Source organism: Silene latifolia, chromosome 9 (assembly GCF_048544455.1).
Source record: "Silene latifolia isolate original U9 population chromosome 9, ASM4854445v1, whole genome shotgun sequence".
NCBI lineage: Eukaryota > Viridiplantae > Streptophyta > Magnoliopsida > Caryophyllales > Caryophyllaceae > Silene > Silene latifolia.
This window is the reverse complement of record NC_133534.1, coordinates 121,861,262-121,881,026: the sequence shown is the minus strand read 5'-3', so window position 1 is coordinate 121,881,026 and position 19,765 is coordinate 121,861,262. Positions and strand designations below refer to the sequence as shown.

General features: G+C 36.2%; 1 long non-coding RNA gene across 1 annotated transcript; it reads left to right on the top strand.

Moving 5' to 3' along the window:
• The first annotated feature begins 12,343 nt into the window (after positions 1–12,343).
• Positions 12,344–13,965, top strand: LOC141598261 (uncharacterized). The gene is made up of 3 exons (XR_012523379.1): positions 12,344–12,578; positions 13,225–13,289; positions 13,846–13,965. It is a non-coding gene; the product is annotated as an uncharacterized LOC141598261 (long non-coding RNA).
• Positions 13,966–19,765: the final 5,800 nt, after the last annotated feature.

Here is a 19,765-nt window from a genome sequence, read left to right as displayed (position 1 = left end):
TTTCTCTAATTAACTCATCAATTCAATAAACCAACCTCACTAATCATTCATCATCTCATTATCACAACTCATTCTCCTCTCTCTACATATCACTTTTCTCTCCTCTAAAAAAAAACCCAAAATCCCCCAAAACCAAAACCCAAATAAATCACCCACTCCTCTCATCTTCATTCACCACCACCCACCACCACCCCACCCCACCCGACACCAACTCACCACCCACCACCCCTGCCGCCGCCGCCACCTCGGTATTTTTTTTTACATTTTTTTTTTGGTGTCTTTTAATTGCCCATAATTTTCTTGTTGTCTTTTATTTTCTTTTAATTGCCTTTTATTTTGTTAGTTCTCGTTTTTTTAGTCATTTTCTCAAATCTCTTCTTGTTATACGGTTTTTTTAAGATTTCGGGTTTTAAATCTCGTTTTTTTTTGTGAGATACTTTTTTTTCATCTAAGATCTACTAAAATGTTTTTCATAAAATTTGTTGTTTTAATCTTAGCTATATAAAAATTCTTATAATTTGTTGATTTTAATCTTATATTTCACATTTTTATATAAAAATGATATAAAATGACTAAAGTTACATAGTTATGGACTAAAGTTATACCAAAATGGACTAAAGTTATACAAAAATTGCCTAAAGTTATACTGTTATGGACTAAAGTTATACGAAAATGGACAAAAGTTATACAAAAATTGACTAAAGTTATACAAATATGGACTGAAGTTATACAAATAAGGACTAAAGTTATACAAAAACTGACTAAAGTTATACAAATATGGACTGAAGTTATACAAATAAGGACTAAAGTTATACAAAAACTGACTAAAGTTATACGAATATGGACTAAACTTATACAAAAACTGACTAAAGTTATACGAATATGGACTAAAGTTATACAAATAAGGACTAAAGTTACACAAAAATGGACTAAAGTTATACAAAAATGGACTAAAGATATACAAATACATTAGGAATGTGTTGAACTTCTACTCAATGAATGTATAACTCTAGTAACGATATGAATAACTTCTACTCAAGGAATGTATAACTCCAGTAGAAATGTGTATAATTTCAATGACTTTAGTCAATTTTTGTATATCTTTAGTCAATTTTTGTATAACCTTAGCCTATTTTTGTATAACTTTACTCCTTATTTATATAACTTTAGCACATTTTTTGTATAACTTTAGTCCATTTTTGTATAACTTTAGTCCATTTTCGATAAATTAATTGGAATTTATATAAGTACTTTTTGTATAAATTTAGTCCATATTTGTATAACTTTAGTCCATATTTGTATAACTTTAGTCCATTTTTGTATAACTTTAGTCCATTTTGTATAACTGTAGTCAATTTTTTGTATAACTTTAGTCAATTTTTTGTATAACTTTAATCCAAAAGCGTGTAACTTTTGTCCAAAATCGTATAACTTTAGTCCAAAATCGTATAACTTTAATCCAACAAACTTATAACTTTAGTCCAATATATAACCGAAATCCTAAATACCAGCAATACTAACTTTTCACCAACAATACTAGATCTGGAAAAAAAAAAGCCATTTTCTAAATATCAAAATGTAAAATAAGACATATTTGGAAAAAAAAAAACAAGACAAGATTTTAAATCACAAGCAATCGTATTTGGAACACCAACTCATTTTTTAGTCTAGTTCAAGGGTATAACTTTAGTCGTAATGAGTAATATTTGAAGGGTATAACTTTAGTCGTAAATAGTGTAACTTTAATGTTTCAAGGGTATAACTCTAGTCGTAAATAGTATAACTTTACTGTTCTAAGGGTATAACTTTAGTCGTAAATATGGTAACTTTTATGAAAACCAAATAAATCATACTACAATAATAACAATACATAAGATTTAACAAAAAAAAAAAAAAAAAAAAAAAAAAAAAAAAAAGCAACAACATCTCCATCACCAACCATTACTTAATTTAACAATAACAACAAAAAAATAACAATAACAACAAAAAAATCAAAACATAACACAAATCACACTACAATAATGACAATAAATAAGATTTAACAATAACAATAAGATTTAACAATAACAAGTAAAGTAAATCTGAAAAAAAAAAAACGACGAACACCGACAGCAACAATATCTCCATCACCAACCATCCCTTAATTTAACAATAACAAAAAAAACAATAACAAATAACAATAACAACAAAAAACAAAAAAAAATCAAAACATAACACAAATCATACTACAATAATAACAATAAATAAGATTTAACAATAACAATAACAATAACAATAAGATTTAACAATAACAAGTAAAGTAAATAAATAAATTAAAAAAAAAAAACGACAAACACCAACAGCAACAATATCTCCATCACCAACCATCCCTTAATTTAACAATAACAAAAAAAACAAAAAACAAAAAACAAAAAACAATAACAATAAAAAACAAAAAAATCAAAACATAACACAGATCATACTACAATAATAACAATAAATAAGATTTGAAAAGAAAAAAAAAAAAAAAAAAAAAAGAGATCTAAGTAGAAGAGGGAGGTCGGCTGGTGGTATTGTTGCTGTTGTCGTGGGGCGGCCGGAGGCGGTGGTGCGGTTGTGGGCTGGTGGCGAGTGGCGGGTGTCGGGTTGGTGGTTAGTGAGGGAGGAGGTGGGTGTCGATGATGATATGGTTTTTTTTTATATGTTTTTTTTTGAGAGGATGAGAGGAACAAAATGAGAGAGAATGAGGGATGAGAGAAATGTGAGAAACTGAATAATGAGGAATTGAGTAGGGAGGATAGAATAAGGAAGGAGTTATACAAGATTAGAAGGAGTTATACAAGGATTAGGGAGGGAGATTTGTGACCCTTCAATGAGATGTAATCTCATCCCTCCATCCCTTCCATCCAAAGGCCCTTATAAGGACTTAGGGACTCATATGATATGAGGGCCTTACTAGAACCCTTCTCTTTCTTCTTATGTTCATTATTTTTGTTCATTTGTTTTTAGGCCTGAGGATCGTTCGCTCTGATACCACTTTGTAACACCCCGGTTTATGAAGGAGCCTTTAGCAAGACATTCCCTAATAAACCGGACGGTTACCATCTCGGTTTCCCGAGGTAGTGAATAACAAATAAAACTCCAAGGCAAAATTATATAATTACTTTAACTTAATTATTACAAAACCTCTTTTACGTCAAATTACAAGAACTAACATAAATAAAAGTGAAAGTCTTCTAGATGATGATCTAGCTACTAAGTCTTCTGATCCAGTGTCTCACGCCCACCAAGCTCCCATTCTATCTCTTAAACCTGTCAAGTCTGCTCGCCAATATTCGGGTCATCACAGGTGTTCACGAATACACAGGGTCAACCACGAGGTTGAGTAGGGAAAACAATGAAACAACAAAATATGATATGCATGCTCCTCCGTCACCTCCATCTCCATCTCAACTCATATCTCATAACACATAACCCGGAACGCCCAGGCCATACCGATCCCCGGTAGACTATATATATCGACCGTAGCCGATCTGCCAGCTCGCAGCTGAGGACACCAGGGCAAGTCCTGCAGAACCCGCCTGGGCCTTATCACAACATCATCATCACCACACCACATCACCACAACATCCTCCATCTCCAATGCATATGAATGCTCAAAAGAAATTAATGCAACACAATATATATATATATCATTGAACTGATAAATCATAAAATCATGCCGATTACTCGATGTTGTGATGTCATACTCAATACGATCAATTCAGTCAATCACCTTCCCGTATATGAATCATAACGTAAATCAACAACCATGAATCAAGTCAACACAATTCAACAACAACGATAATAAGTCAAGTGTATTTCCCTACCTCGGTACTGCAGTCAAATGAACTGATGCTCAATAATATTCCACAACAAATTCGCCCTCTGAAAGACAAATAAATGATAAGGGATTACTTAACTATTCCCGTTCCCAAAATAGAAGGTTACTAAAAATAGAAACTTCCTAACATGGAAAGTTTCCTTAAATGGAAACTTCCCCGATATAGCAGTTTTCCATTTTAACCAACCCGACTCAAAACCCGTCTCTAATTATATAAACAATTAAAAACTATTGTAAACCCACTAATCAAACCACGTCATATCCACGCAACAACAAAACCTCATACACGATTGAAACCGTGTTCAACCAACCCCTTTAACCTCGACCATTCCCACACCACAGACCACCATTCATACCACCGAAGCCCGCCACCAACAGCCCGCAACACCACGACCCCCGACAACCTCCAACCACCATCCAAACCGTCCCCTACAGCCTCCAAATTCACGCCCTAGCTACCCTACACACACGCACACAAACTCCCTCTTCAACCCGCCGCTAAAACAACCCATTACCGACCTCCACACAAACCTACACCACCTCTGACCACCACCACTTCCACCAATGGTCCACGGGGATCCCAGAGGCAGCCCCACACTCCCCTCGACCCATCTAACCGCCACCAGAAACACCCAACAACGACGGCAGCACACACGCATACCCCTTCCCCTGTTTTCCCCTGTTTCTCGTTCCTCCGGCCACCAACCGCACAAACCACCACCAACGACCATCCCAAAGTGGTCGACTAACCACCAGGAACACGGCCAACCCCAATTCGAGTCTAACGAGTCAAGTAATTGTGTATAAAGCAGTGCCAACGTGTTCAGCAACTACTAAGCCCTATCGCGTGTTTTCCGGCAACCACCGTGCAAAACAGAAATTCCGACCACCCATCCCAACCCATGGTGGTCTACTCATAACCCAGGAACCACCCTACCAACCCCAGGTCAAGGCGTGCTCATTAAAGGGTCAAAACCCGTGTAAAACCATATTACAACCCCTTCGAACCACCAGCATAAACACCCAGAAAACAACCCCTTACCGTAGGTCAAAGTTGGTCAAAAGTGGGTTCGGTCAATCCCTGGTGTCCCACGGTCAAGGTGATGGTCTTAGTTCGTCATATGGTCGTCTAGTTTACGAGTTATATTAGTTACAAAATCAATACATTAAATTGTGAGACGGTCTTACCTTGTATCGCTAATTGTTCTTCCGTCTTCTAAATCTCTTCTCTTCTTTTCACGGTTGTCACCATAGATTAGGGTTCTTGTTTAGTTTGGTTTAGGGGAGGCGGATGAGGTGATAGAGGAGTAGGGTTTCCAATGTGAATGTCGAAGGTTACAACTTTGTGAATGTCGATGGATAGGTGAATTAGGGTTGTATGACGTGTAGTGTGTTGATGGGTTAACGGGCCTATGGTTGTGTTACACGGTTCATTGCTACCACCATCCAAGTCCAAGCCCATCACTAAAAGTCCGTCACGCATCTCTAGGTAATTGACCTCTATTTCCCGTCCTCGACTCGTAACTTAAAATAAACGAGTACATATAATTTATTTATACTAATTAAATTAATTATGAGAATATAATTTTATTAGAACTAACATAAAATATATAAAAATTAGGATTTAAATATAATTATGACTTAAATAATAAAACAAGTATAATTGAGAAATAAATATAAATATGAAATATATTTAATTATAATATATTATCAAAATTAAAGAAATACGAATGAAATGTCATTTTATGAAATAATCGTCAGATATAAAATGATTATGAAATACGAAATAATCGTAGGATTACGATTTATAAAATAGTAATGTGATTTACGTAAAATACTTTATACACATCCGTTTGAAAAAAACGCGTATAAAACAAGGTTTGACTATCGTTGACCGAGGCTAAAATACGGGGTATTACAGTCTTCCCTCCTTAAAATGAACTTCGTCCCGAAGTTCGCTCCCGCACTCAAACATCAGAAGGGTATTGTATATCGTACATACGGACGTCACGCATTTTTAACACGCTTAACACACACTTTTGACACATCAATTAAACATAACAGACACGAAATGTTACATTCTGCCCTCCTAAAAATAAACTTCGTCCCGAAGTTTAACTCATCTTCACTTAACCCAACTAACTATAACTAATAACTACCTGAGAACACAAACGTATAACAACTAAATAATCATCTGAGAACACCGTCATCTTCCATCTAAATTCCGATCTCAAACTCAAGTAACTCAATAACCATGGTCACACTGGACCGTAAACGTAACTCGGCACAAAGGCCCCACAACTCAATACTAGTGGCCAATCTCAATCTCAATATCAATAGTTTAACTACACTCTCCTTTTACACATCAACCAACTAACGGAAGTAGGAACAAAACATATAGAACTCATTTGCATAGGTACCCCACAACGAAACATCAACTTGATCAAAACTACAATCGACAAACAAGTGCAATATAAACATTAAGATTTTACAATCCTACCCGACTAGAAACATGGTTACGTCCTCGTAACCCCATTATAAAATTCCACATCCAATGTTCAAGAAGATTACTGAAACAATAGACACAAATCATCTGATAAGCTAATTACTCTATACTGGCAACTAGCATCCGACTTTTCGAGCAACAAAACACACTTGTCAATTTCATGCTACGCATTACACAAAATCAAGGTAACAAATACTTGGATGCTTTGACACCAAATTAACACATTTACATCAATGTAGACAATCAACTAACTCATAGTTCATACTTGACGAATTAAAATATTTCATATCAGTAATCATATCATAGAAGTAAAATCCATATTTCTGCAAATCTGGTTTAGAGAAAGACACTAGGCAAAGTTCAAGCAATGTAATAGCGTTTGTATAATTGAGACTACTTTACATAAAACTCACCGAAACAAATAAGATTGTATTATCATATAACAAGGTTCATACTCATATCATATGCCTACCGTTCATGCTACGAATTCATATCGAGTATTACATGGTTACATCACATAATTCATATTTGATTAAACTTTTATATGGAACTCACATAACTTACAATTTCAACAATCAAACATCATGCAACAACCTTCAAAATTCATAATTAAATAACCGCTTAGCTATTTTGCGAGCTATTATCGTTTTTTTTTTTTTTTTTTTTTTTTGGAAAAAAATAATGAATTAACTAATCATAGGAAAGAGAATCAATTGCAAAGCTTAAGGAATTTATTTATAAGAAATTTTACAACTCAGTTGGTCGAACAAAAACTTTACAAAGAATTAGACAAAAATTGGGCAACTTGCAAAAATCACTATTAAATAACGACTCGTTAAGATTTTACGTGGCTTATCATTTTGAAAACGTGAATGAACATTCTAAACAGTAGAGTTGGAATTATGCGTATACAATAAACACGTTTTAAATGGTTTCTTTCTCAAAAACATGGGTCGAAACAGAACTGTGCAGTAACAATCTGACCACTGTCAACTAAAATATTTATTTCTCTCAAAATATAATTCATATTAGCATGAAACTAAAAGCATTGAAAAGCTAAATCAGAATGTTATCACACATAAAATTTTCACCATCATATAGAGAACACATTTTAGATGGCAGCCTGTACAAACGAGGTAACATTCCGGAATTTATTAAAATTCTTGGTTCCTTTAAATTACTTCACATTATCACACAACCATTCTTCCTCCAACACATGTTACATATCATTTGAAGCATAGAAATCACGTTGCACCATATACATGTAATTGCCATCTAGAAAACGGTAAAGATTGCGAAACCGAAAATAAAATCAACTAAATAACTCAATAATCATGTATGTATAGACAATGCATTAGTTTCTCATCGTAACAATCACAACTTATTTAAATACGAAAATATATCCTAGAAATCACTAAGGTGTCACTTATTGAATACTAACCTTATAACTAAATTAAATGTATATACTTAGACGTAAAAATTGGCATGAAATTTTCAACACACAACTATATAACATTCATGGCTTAGGGCAACACATTCCACATACCACTAGACATGGATTGCTAAGGCAATTAGAAAAAAAAAACATAAATCTCAAAATTCGATCACATTTGCCTGGTAAGCAAAACAGTAAACTCTTGCAAAGAATAGGACATTCAACAAGAAGTATATACACACTTAGAATAACAGCAAAACAATTATCAACGGACACGACACCCGATTCGGTCTACTAGCTTTACACATAGGACTTAACTTGATTCTTCATCCTGTAACAACATAGCCTGGTTGGCTCTACTAACCATTCCAGTCAATCATGGTCATATCCCTCCTACATCTAACCTCTTAGGTAGCTATAGCTTATGGTGCCTCTATGATCAACTCATTAAACATATCATTATATTATATCTCTACCTAAGGATTCAGGGATCAGAAAGCCGCATGCATATCATCATATAATTCATAATTCACAACTCATGTCATCCATACACTAAAATTTCACTCAATTATTCAAATAAGTCAGCATGCCAATATCAACCATATTCTTTCATTGCACATCTTTAACCATGTATCACATCATTACTTACCTCATTCCGCTCCTGCAAAACTGTTAGTATAATATAGGCAAGGTCTGATCCTTTATTTTGTTACTACCCACTCTCTGCATCACTCAAGGTTTACCAGGTTAGACTGAAAGGGCCAGTGGCTTGGTTTGAGGGGGCCCCTAACTCATTCCAATCCTGGGGCTCCTAACAGTTACTAGCCTGGGTTCATTTTATTTGACTCTTCCTATGTTCATTATTTTTGTTCATTTGTTTTTAGGCCTGAGGATCGTTCGCTCTGATACCACTTTGTAACACCCCGGTTTATGAAGGAGCCTTTAGCAAGACATTCCCTAATAAACCGGACTGTTACCATCTCGGTTTCCCGAGGTAGTGAATAACAAATAAAACTCCAAAGCAAAATTATATAATTACTTTAACTTAATTATTACAAAACCTCTTTTACGTCAAATTACAAGAACTAACATAAATAAAAGTGAAAGTCTTCTAGATGATGATCTAGCTACTAAGTCTTCTGATCCAGTGTCTCACGCCCACCAAGCTCCCATTCTATCTCTTAAACCTGTCAAGTCTGCTCGCCAATATTCGGGTCATCACAGGTGTTCACGAATACACAGGGTCAACCACGAGGTTGAGTAGGGAAAACAATGAAACAACAAAATATGATATGCATGCTCCTCCGTCACCTCCATCTCCATCTCAACTCATATCTCATAACACATAACCCGGAACGCCCAGCCATACCGATCCCCGGTAGACTATATATATCGACCGTAGCCGATCTGCCAACTCGCAGCTGAGGACACCAGGGCAAGTCCTGCAGAACCCGCCTGGGCCTTATCACAACATCATCATCACCACACCACATCACCACAACATCCTCCATCTCCAATGCATATGAATGCTCAAAAGAAATTAATGCAACACAATATATATATATCATTGAACTGATAAATCATAAAATCATGCCGATTACTCGATGTTGTGATGTCATACTCAATACGATCAATTCAGTCAATCACCTTCCCGTATATGAATCATAACGTAAATCAACAACCATGAATCAAGTCAACACAATTCAACAACAACGATAATAAGTCAAGTGTATTTCCCTACCTCGGTACTGCAGTCAAATGGACAGATGCTCAATAATATTCCACAACAAATTCGCCCTCTGAAAGACAAATAAATGATAAGGGATTACTTAACTATTCCCGTTCCCAAAATAGAAGGTTACTAAAAATAGAAACTTCCTAACATGGAAAGTTTCCTTAAATGGAAACTTCCCCGATATAGCAGTTTTCCATTTTAACCAACCCGACTCAAAACCCGTCTCTAATTATATAAACAATTAAAAACTATTGTAAACCCACTAATCAAACCACGTCATATCCCCGCAACAACAAAACCCCATACACGATTGAAACCGTGTTCAACCAACCCCTTTAACCTCGACCATTCCCACACCACAGACCACCACTCATACCACCGAAGCCCGCCACCAACAGCCCGCAACACCACGACCCCCGACGACCTCCAACCATCATCCCAACCGTCCCCTACAGCCTCCAAATTCATGCCCTAGCTACCCTACACACACGCACATAAACTCCATCTTCAACCCGCCGCTAAAACAACCCATTACCGACCTCCACACAAACCTACACCACCTCTGACCACCACCACTGCCACCAATGGTCCACGGGGATCCCAGAGGCAGCCCCACACTCCCCTCGACCCATCTAACCGCCACCAGAAACACCCAACAACGACGGCAGCACACACGCATACCCCTTCCCCTGTTTTCCTCTGTTTCTCGTTCCTCCGGCCACCAACCGCACAAACCACCACCAACGACCATCCCAAAGTGGTCAACTAACCACCAGGAACACGGCCAACCCCAATTCGAGTCTAACAAGTCAAGTAATTGTGTATAAAGCAGTGCCAACGTGTTCAGCAACTACTAAGCCCTATCGCGTGTTTTCCGGCAACCACCGTGCAAAACAGAAATTCCGACCACCCATCCCAACCCATGGTGGTCGACTCATAACCCAGGAACCATCCTACCAACCCCAGGTCAAGGCGTGCTCATTAAAGGGTCAAAACCCGTGTAAAACCATATTACAACCCCTTCGAACCACCAAAGATAAACACCCGAAAAACAACCCCTTACCGTCGGTCAAAGGTGGTCAAAAGTGGGTCCGGTCAATCCCTGGTGTCCCACGGTCAAGGTGATGGTCTTAGTTCGTCATATGGTCGTCTAGTTTACGAGTTATATTAGTTACAAAATCAATACATTAAATTGTGAGACGGTCTTACCTTGTATCGCTAATTGTTCTTCCGTCTTCTAAATCTCTTCTCTTCTTTTCACGGTTGTCACCATAGATTAGGGTTCTTGTTTAGTTTGGTTTAGGGGAGGCGGATGAGGTGATAGAGGAGTAGGGTTTCCAATGTGAATGTCGAAGGTTACAACTTTGTGAATGTCGATGGATAGGTGAATTAGGGTTGTATGACGTGTAGTGTGTTGATGGGTTAACGGGCCTATGGTTGTGTTACACGGTTCATTGCTACCACCATCCAAGTCCAAGCCCATCACTAAAAGTCCGTCACGCATCTCTAGGTAATTGACCTCTATTTCCCGTCCTCGACTCGTAACTTAAAATAAACGAGTACATATAATTTATTTATACTAATTAAATTAATTATGAGAATATAATTTTATTAGAACTAACATAAAATATACAAAAATTAGGATTTAAATATAATTATGACTTAAATAATAAAACAAGTATAATTGAGAAATAAATATAAATATGAAATATATTTAATTATAATATATTATCAAAATTAAAGAAATACGAATGAAATGTCATTTTATGAAATAATCGTCAGATATAAAATGATTATGAAATACGAAATAATCGTAGGATAACGATTTATAAAATAGTAACAGTTTACGTAAAATACTTTATACACATCCGTTTGAAAAAAAACGCGTATAAAACAAGGTTTGACTATCGTTGACCGAGGCTAAAATACGGGGTATTACACTCTCTCTCTCTCTCTCTCTCTCTCTCTCTCTCTCTCTCTCTCTCTCTCTCTCTCTCTCTATATATATATATATATATATATATATATATATATATATATATATATATATATATATATATATATATATATATATATATAGAATTAGGATCTCGTGCGAACCAAAATAGGGTGCGAACCTACGAACTCAAGAAGAACCGTTCAGATAAAAAAACCAACGGCCTAGATTACACGCCCTTTATTACATCAAACAAAACCCAAACCCCATTCGACACTCCCCTTACTCTTACTAACACTGATACATCGACTCTCTAATCACCAACACCCACCGCTATCCGACGACTCTCCGATGACGACGTTTGATTGACGGTGACGGGGTCTCTTTCTTGGTTGATTGATGTATGTTTTCTTAAATTCCTAACCCTAATTTTTTCTATTTTGTTGTTTATATGTTACTTCTGAATCTGTGATTGGATTTTTGCTTAGAAAGCTTTAGAATGTTTGTTGTTGTTGTTGTAAATTTTGCTACTTTGTTGTTTATGTGTTACTTGTGCATTTGTGATTGGATTTTGTTGGAAGTAGCAATAATAATGTGAATAATAATAATAAGGATCTTGCTTTTGGTTTAGTAATTTGGTTAGGAGATTGTTTGTTGTTGTTGTGATTAACATATACGGTGTTGGTATACAATAGTAGTTTTTCTGAAATCATATTAAGATGTTCTGTAATACTCCGTATTTTATTTTACTATTTAAGTCGGGTAATTGTTTAGACGATAATTATGTTAAGTTATTTTACTTGACTCGCGTTGTATCGTAAGATCGAGTTGTTTCGTAAGTTAATTGAGACGGGTTTACATGGAATTCGAGATGTGAGCTAACCCATTTACCCTCGACCCATTGGAGTTTACCCAATAACATGTTTAACCCAACACCCAACATCATGTTTTTACCTAATTCTTAACCTAATTTTTACCCTAACACTACACAACCCTCATCTCACCCGCCTCCCTCTTTTCGACGCACACCAACACACACACACACGATCCTTGCATTTGATTGAAGATTGCTCATCGATTCCAACCTAATTCGATTCCCTGTTTGTAAGTCGATTTCATTCCATTGTTTATACTATTTTTAAAGTCGTTTTTTTCGAAAAGTTTGAAAAGAGAGTCCTGTTTATTTGATGTCTAGTTTATGCATATAAAATATCATAGTCAAATTCTTTGTGGTTTGTCCTAGGTGATTTATTTATTAACATGTCGCTGAAAAGTCCGCGAATCTGATTTGGTTGTGGAAAATGATTTGAAACCTTAATTTTTATGTCGATTCAGTTATGAGGCTTCTTCATACATAATCTTTGTATAGTCTAGATGATAATAGGATTTGGAATTTCTGAAAAATAATGTTTTAAACTCGTTTTATGAATCAATACTTTTTATGCGACGGTTTCTGTCAGGTTTTGGAAATCAGTCTGGAAACCCTTGATAAGTATGGAATTTGGGAAAAACACGTTAGATATAATTTGTAGCTAAGACTCATGGGGTTCCAATTCAATTGGCCTTGTATCAATTTGATTTTTCTGGAATTAGTTATGTATTTTATTCCGAGTCTGTCATGTGTTGGAAAATCAGGAAAAATCGTGTTTGTTCTTTAAGTTGATATTCCTACTAAGTTATGGTGAGTCTAGGTTATGTGCATGATTATTTGATTGAGTAGGTGGTAATTATATATAATTATGTTATGTAGGTGATGGATATGTGAAGGTTCATAATTGATTGCTTGTGTGAGCTTGGATTTGCTGGCACTTGGAGGTAGGGAAATACACTTGACTTCTTATCGTGTTATTGAATTGTGTTGACTTGTTTGTGTTTCATATGACCAAGTTGTGAACGTGACTTGATTCGTGGTTGTTGATTACGCTATAATATGGTCGATCAATGGTTCGTGTTGAGTGTGTTATCACAAAATTTGGTACCGACATGATTTCATTCATTGGTATACATATTGTATTGCATTGTTTATCACGAGCATTCATATGCATTGGAGATGGAGGATGTTGTGGTGACGTGGTGTGGTGATGGTGATGTTGTGATAAGGCCCAGGCGGGTTCTGCAGACTTGCCCTGGTGTCCTCAACAAGCGAGTGGCGGATCGACTACGGTCGATATATATAGTCTACCGGGATCGGTATGGTCAAGGGCGTTCGGGTTATGAGTTATGAGATGTGAGTTGAGATGGAGATGGAGGTGACGGAGGAGCATGCATCATACATATCATATTTTGTTGTTTCATTGTTTTCCCTACTCAACCTCGTGGTTGACCCTGTGTATTCGTGAACACCTGTGACGACCCAATTATTGGCGAGCAGACTTGACAGGTTTAAGAGATAGGACGGGAGCTGGATGGGCGTGAGGCACTGGATCGGAAGACTTAGTAGCTAGATCACTATTTAGAAGACTTTCACTTTTATTCATGTTAATTCTTGTAATTTGATGTAAAAGAAGTTTTGTTATAATTAAGTTAAAGTATTCATATAATTTGCCTTGGAGTTTAATTTGTTATTCACTACCTCGGGAAACCGAGTTGGTAACAGTCCGGTTTATTAGGGAATGTCTTGCCTAAGGCTCCTTCATAAACCGGGGTGTTACAAAGTGGTATCAGAGCGAACGATCCTCAGGCCTAAACCAATGAACCTAATGAACGTAGGATGTGTCTAAATAAAATGAACCCCAGGAATAAATCGCTAGGAGCTCACGGTGCGGTTAAGAAGGCGCCCTTAATGCGTGCTCTTTTGCCCTCTCAGTTTTGAACCAGGTAACCCGAGAGAAATTGAGTGAATGGGGTAGTTAGAAGGAAAACCTTGGATATAATCGAGTGGATGTACACCTTGAGACCCATATATTCTAACCATGCTGCAGGACAACGTTACGGTAAGTATTTTGTATGAATGATGGCCTGATCATGTGATGTTGTGGAGATGAGAATTAAAATTTTCGTGTTCAAAGTTGATAATTGTTGGATTGTGGTAATCGTGAGCGTGAAAATAATTGCGAATTGATGATATTTATCTGGATGGATGTCGAATGACGTGTTGATAGTGCTATTATGTCTCGTGATATGCGGTTATGTGATCCCGAAGCCATGCTAGTATAGTATTGTGATAGTAATGAGAAACACTATTGAATTGCATGTTCTAGTCATAGCAATAATCGTGATTTAGATGTAAGGAGTATATCGAGATGCTTAGGGATGCTATGGGATAGATGTTTACGTAAGTACAAAGTGTGAGATTTAAGTTAGGATGGGTTAGTATCGATAGTGTGGTTGTAAGAGCTTGGAACATAGTAAATGAATGACCTAGTGCTGAAACACGTTTTGTTTGATTTTACTCTCTAATTGATCTTACTGCTATTCGTTTTCTGTTTGTCGCCTATGGATGAAAATTTTCTGAGAGATAGCCTCGTGAGTTAGTGTTCATTTGGCGTTGGTTTCATGCTTATAGGATATACGGATTAGGAGTAATAAATATTTTAGTGGGCTGTGGTCAGGAAGTTCCTGTGCAGTGATGTTTTGACCAACGATTTTGTAAAAATCCTCATTTAAATTGTATTAATAATTTTTGCATAATTCCAACTCCATCGATCCGAAGATTCGCATATGTTTTCAAATTGATAAGCCACGAAAATTCTTGATATCTCTATATTAAATGGTAAGTTTTGCAAACTGACCCAAGTTTCGGACCAATTGCTGTCACATACTTGTTTGGACCAACTGAGTTGTAAAATCCTTTAAAAATTGAATTCTTGAGCTTTGGACCTCATTCTTTTTCTCACGAATTATTAACTCTCTGTATGTTATAAAAATGTAATATAACTCAAGTTTTCGTTGAACGGTTATTTATTCGTGATTTTCGGAAGTTACCACGTGAATCATAACTTTTAAAATGTGAATTCTATGTTGAGTTTTCATACAGTTGTTCGATTATTTCATGAGCCTTATTAATGTGAAATTATAGTGTCCTTATAAGATGATAGTAGCACACATATTCATTGGTTATGTATCTTAACAAGTGATAAAAAAAAATTAAAGTTTAGTTTATAACATTGTTGGCATGATAGTATGAGTGAAATTGAATAGCTTAATCTGATCCTTAATCGAGGGTGAAATATTTTATACGAGTCCAGTTGTTGCATATTTTATATATGTTTGGCATGTTGTAATATCTCTGGTGTGTTCATCATACTTGTATAGTGGTCGGATATATATAAATATAAAACTATATTGTCATATCTTGGTAAAGTTGGTGGCGTTAAATGTTAACTTGACTGTTCTAATATACTCGCGTGAATATTTATAATAATTATGTTTAAATGTTTACACATGGATGATAGTAATGAGTATGTCTAAATGTTCACATGTACGATGTCATCCGGGTTCTAATGTCTTTTATGTGAGTCTCTGTGCCTATAGTTATACTTATTACTTTCATTGCATTAATTTATTCAGTTGAACCTAAACTTATGATATGATAATAAAATAGTGTCGTTGTTCCTTATTGGATATGTTCATAGTTGTATTGTCACGAAATGCTAAGGTGATTATTTTGACGGAAATTTTCTTACGTCGCCTATGTTGGCCAATTATGATGGAATAACCCTTTTATGATTCACATGATATGCGTTGGTTTAAATGATAGTCGTTATAGATACAATTAGTTGAGCCTACGAGTTGCCTAATTATTCAAATTGTGCAAATCAGAGAAGTTGTTCAAGTTGCTAATCTTTTATCATAGATAATGTCCTACAAAGTATATGAAGGCAAATGTGTATGTTTAAGCTAATTATGCGATATCTTTTGTTTTGCTGAAAATGAGTTATACTACGTTGCTGGACACAATTGAACGATAAGGTTGCTAAAATGTTAAACACATGTGTGATATGGAAGTAATGTTGTTGTTGTCATGGATCATATGTTGTTACTTTTATTGGGAAATATGTTTTCAGAATTTACATCATGCAAACTGACTAATTCGTGTTGCATAGCTGATGAGTCAAATGGTTTTGATTACATGTTATGTTTTCTGTGGTTTCAAAGTGTTTAAGTAGTGCGTATGTGCAGCATGTTTTAATACTCCTGGTGATTGTTAGTGGTAGGGCGGAATGAATGCGCATATGGATCAATTGTTCGGAATTAGTAATAGTTTTGACTTGAGAGAGGAATTTGGTGGGGTCAATGTTAAAATTGTATGCTGGTATATGTATATCCTTATGGTTGATCTTTCTAAGGTTGTTGTTCTCTAGTAGATAATGCGAACTGTGATAATCTTGAGTTGACCAAAACCCTGGTACTACAACAGCTACTCTGAAAACTTGTTATATAACTTTCGCACACTTAAACCACGTGAATGAATCCTGTATCTTAACACCTTCTACGGTATCACCCTTGTGTCCTAATTTGTTTAGCTTTCAACTCTGTAGGATGGATCCCTACAATGTACACCCGCGAGACTCGTTACATGTCACTTGATACCGACTTCAATGAGCATTGTGAGAAACTTTGTCTTTGCCATGGACAAGTATGGCCATAATGGGCACCCCGAGTACTTAACTAATACTCGCTTAAGAGCGTATACCCTTATTGATACTATCCCCGACTGGCATACTAAGGGACAAAGAAAACACTTCTATATGAGAGAGTTGTCCACCCATTGCATGAGGTTATGCCGTGACCCCACTTATCACAAGGGGCCAATTACCCGCCCGAGCATACCTTTGACTTTATATCAGGCGACCTGAGATACGAATTTTATGCTAATGTACCTGATGCCGAAAGTACGACTGAACCATCCAAACCAGACTTTGGGGAAGAGGTGAACCAGGAAGGGAATGACATAGAAGTCACCAGAATCAGAGTAAGCACGACCGACTCGTTAGGTTAGAGCTAGTAACACCATGATCGATCTGTTATGAAACCGTGTAAACCTTTAGCTCCTTTCTTATTGTTCTTTTAGTTTGATGTTGTGTTTTTAAGTTAAGCATGAGCTAAGTAATAAGTGTTACTTGTTGACAATCAGTTAATTCCATAATAAAACCTTGTTTTCGACTTTAATGTTAAGGCGCAGTCTCTTATCATGTGTTCTTTTCTGTTACATGTTGTTGACAAAGATTTTGTTGCATACGTATATGAAAGTTGAAAAGAGGTTACGAGGACGTAACCATGTTTTTAGTTGGGTAGGATTGTAAAATCTTAATGTTATGTTGCACTTGTTTATAGATTGTGGTTTGATTAAGTTGATGTTTCGTTGGGTGTACCCATGCAAATGAGTTCTCTATGTTGTGTTCTTACTTCTGTTAGTTGGTTGATGTGTAAGAGAAGCGTGTAGTTAAACTACTGGTATGGTGCTCTAATAGGTCGAGGTGAACAACGGTAGTAGGATGATGGAATGATTCGTGGTGATATGTTTGCATGAAGTAAGTTCCGGGACGTAACTTTCTTTTTAGGAGGGTAGAATGTAACATTTTGTTTTATGGGCCTAAGTTAGTTCTTGAGTTCTTATACTAGAAAATCTGTTTTGGTACCCACGGTGATGCTTGGAGGTTTGATAGATGAGCGAACTTCGGGACGAAGTTCATTTTAAGGGGGAAAACCGTAATACTCCGTATTTTATTTTACTATTTAAGTCGGGTAATTGTTTAGACGATAATTATGTTAAGTTATTTTACTTGACTCGCGTTGTATCGTAAGATCGAGTTGTTTCGTAAGTTAATTGAGACGGGTTTACATGGAATTCGAGATGTGAGCTAACCCATTTACCCTCGACCCATTGGAGTTTACCCAATAACATGTTTAACCCAACACCCAACATCATGTTTTTACCTAATTCTTAACCTAATTTTTACCCTAACACTACACAACCCTCATCTCACCCGCCTCCCTCTTTTCGACGCACACCAACACACACACACACGATCCTTGCATTTGATTGAAGATTGCTCATCGATTCCAACCTAATTCGATTCCCTGTTTGTAAGTCGATTTCATTCCATTGTTTATACTATTTTTAAAGTCGTTTTTTTCGAAAAGTTTGAAAAGAGAGTCCTGTTTATTTGATGTCTAGTTTATGCATATAAAATATCATAGTCAAATTCTTTGTGGTTTGTCCTAGGTGATTTATTTATTAACATGTCGCTGAAAAGTCCGCGAATCTGATTTGGTTGTGGAAAATGATTTGAAACCTTAATTTTTATGTCGATTCAGTTATGAGGCTTCTTCATACATAATCTTTGTATAGTCTAGATGATAATAGGATTTGGAATTTCTGAAAAATAATGTTTTAAACTCGTTTTATGAATCAATACTTTTTATGCGACGGTTTCTGTCAGTTTTTGGAAATCAGTCTGGAAACCCTTGATAAGTATGGAATTTGGGAAAAACACGTTAGATATAATTTGTAGCTAAGACTCATGGGGTTCCAATTCAATTGGCCTTGTATCAATTTGATTTTTCTGGAATTAGTTATGTATTTTATTCCGAGTCTGTCATGTGTTGGAAAATCAGGAAAAATCGTGTTTGTTCTTTAAGTTGATATTCCTACTAAGTTATGGTGAGTCTAGGTTATGTGCATGATTATTTGATTGAGTAGGTGGTAATTATATATAATTATGTTATGTAGGTGATGGATATGTGAAGGTTCATAATTGATTGCTTGTGTGAGCTTGGATTTGCTGGCACTTGGAGGTAGGGAAATACACTTGACTTCTTATCGTGTTATTGAATTGTGTTGACTTGTTTGTGTTTCATATGACCAAGTTGTGAACGTGACTTGATTCGTGGTTGTTGATTACGCTATAATATGGTCGACTGAATGGTTCGTGTTGAGTGTGTTATCACAAAATTTGGTACCTGACATGATTTCATTCATTGGTATACATATTGTATTGCATTGTTTATTCTTTGAGCATTCATATGCATTGGAGATGGAGGATGTTGTGGTGACGTGGTGTGGTGATGGTGATGTTGTGATAAGGCCCGGGCGGGTTCTGCAGACTTGCCCTGGTGTCCTCAACAAGGAGTGGCGGATCGACTACGGTCGATATATATAGTCTACCGGGGATCGGTATGGTGGGCGTTCGGGTTATGAGTTATGAGATGTGAGTTGAGATGGAGATGGAGGTGACGGAGGAGCATGCATCATACATATCATATTTTGTTGTTTCATTGTTTTCCCTACTCAACCTCGTGGTTGACCCCGTGTGTATTCGTGAACACCGTGACGACCCAATTATTGG